Below are 2,361 nucleotides of genomic sequence, written 5' to 3' on the forward strand. Positions count from 1 at the left end.
ATCAATGTTATTTAGGGGTTGAATCTGAATAAGGAAAATATGAAGATTTTCAAAACCCAACTAAAAATAAAAAATGAAAGTTTCAAATATCTGACTTATTAAGTTGTTGGCATTTTGAAGTTTAGGAATGGGCTAGGAGTAGGTAGGAATTTTACGATCAATAGAGCAATCAGTTCCAGCTAAAACAGTCAGAAGGAACATTTAATATTTAAAAGATTTGCAGTAACATAGAACGTAGGAGGGTGATCGCCACAGGGCCAGACTTAGGGAATGGGGTAGGGTGGGTGAAAGACGGTTTCACAGGAAGTGGCTAAAGAATGGAGCTAGGGTGTAAATATTCCAGATCAATTGGAGTCTTTCACAGAGTAGTCATGTGCACGTAACAATGTTTTGGTCATGGACTGCATTACAATGGTGATCCCATGAAATTATATCCGATTTTTACTGTACATTTCTTATGTTTAGATACACAAGTACTTACCATGGTGTTACAATTGCCTACCGTATTCACTAGAGTAACATGCTGCACAGGTTTGCAGTCTAGGAGCAATAGGCTATACCATATAGCTTAGGTGTGTAGTAAGCTATACCATGCAGGCTTGTGTAAGCGTGCTCTATGATATTCACATGACAAAAAACAAACAGCAAAACCCCCATTGAAACATTTCTCAGAAAGTATCCCCGACCTTAAGTGATGCATGAATGTGCTGCCTCCACAGTATATATTCAAAGGTGACCTTCATTGTGTAGAGTCACATGAATGGACTTTCACCCACTTAAAAAAAGTCGTGTGAAAATATCTTGCCCCTAGATTCAGGTATCTTCTGGACACACTCTTGTTTACAATTTAAATTATTTCAAAAAATTGATATATCTGTTGATTAAATACAAGTATTTGTGCGGCAGGAGAATAGGGTCTGTAAGCAGGGAACCTAGGGCTGATTTGTGCTGACGGGATATGCATGTCGGGGTATCGGTTGAAAGGCTACTCCTCTTTCAACCCCTCCCTTTTCTGTGTGGCAGTTGCTGCCTGGCAGTTGCAACCCTTCTTTTTCTGTGTGGCAGTTGAAAAATGAAAGTGCTTCAGATTGGTCCTCTCCCTCAACCAATCACACTTGTGGCAGACCAATGGGAAACCTCTAGAAGGTATTTAAACCCCAGAAAATTCTGTAACCCGTGCTTTTGAGCAGCTTGCTACAGCTCGCTCCCACCCCAGTGCAGTGTACTTTCATTTAAAATAAATCTCTGCTTTCGTTGCCTTGCTTTATTTGTGCGTTTTGTTCAAAACTCCAAGTACCCAGACAACTACCCTCAACCGGTAACAGCTGCACACACGTATCAAGGCACACTAGCTTCATCCCGCCTGGAGCTTCTTCCCATGCCTAGTTTTCTTTTACAATTCTGGTCTCTGCTAAATTATCACTTCTAAAAGAGGACTTTATAGAGACCACCATGTGTAAAACAGCTTTTCTCCGTGCCCTACCAGCTAATTTTTATTAGAGTATTTATATTATTTGAAATAATATTATGTTTACATGCCCCCCTCCCCTGGAAAATGAGCTGAGTGAGGAATACTGTTGGAGTATCCCCAATACCAGGCACACAGTAGGCATTCAATAAATAGTTTTTGAATGATTGCATTGTCTACGGAATTCTAACATGTATGGGTGAAACAAAGACTCTCAAAGAAAACAAAAACTGGGTTGGCAGAGGCCTTGAATATGAGGAAGTGGCCTTTCCGAATAAAGAAACTAAGACTTGGCAGGGCGTGGTGGCTCAGGCCTGTAATCCCAGCACTTTGGGAGGCCAAGGCCAGCGTATCAACTGAGGTAGTACGGAGTTCGAGACCAGCCTGGCCAACATGGCGAAACCCCGTCTCTACTAAAAATACAAAAAATAATAATTAAAAAAATTAGCCGGGTGTGGTGGCGGACGCCTGTAATCCCAGCTACTAAGGAGGCTGAGGCGGAAGAATCGCTTGACCCCGGGAAGAAGGAAGAAAGAAAGAAAGGAAGAGAGAAGGAAGGAAGTAAGGAAAGAAGCAAAGAAGGAAAGAAAGAAGAAAAGAAAAGAGAAAAGAAAAGACAAAACAAGAAGAGGGGCAGGGCAGGGCAAAGAAAGACTCAATGGGGGAAAGGACTTGCCCAAGGTAATCTAGTACCTGGAAAAGCGGAAGGCAGGAGCCTGTGCCGCACAAGAGCACGAGGGAGCCAACACCGAGCTGCCCTTTTGAGAGGGTCCCAGCCCCTAAGATGCGGGAGAACGCAAGAGGGAACCTCTTGCCTAGAGAGGCAGCTGCGCTCTGAAGTCCTGCTCTGGGACAGATAGGCGAGCTCCGCTCTCGGGGCCGGAATGCGATGG

This window comes from Trachypithecus francoisi, unplaced genomic scaffold (genome assembly GCF_009764315.1).
Source record: "Trachypithecus francoisi isolate TF-2019V2 unplaced genomic scaffold, Tfra_2.0 Lachesis_group1, whole genome shotgun sequence".
Lineage (NCBI taxonomy): Eukaryota > Metazoa > Chordata > Mammalia > Primates > Cercopithecidae > Trachypithecus > Trachypithecus francoisi.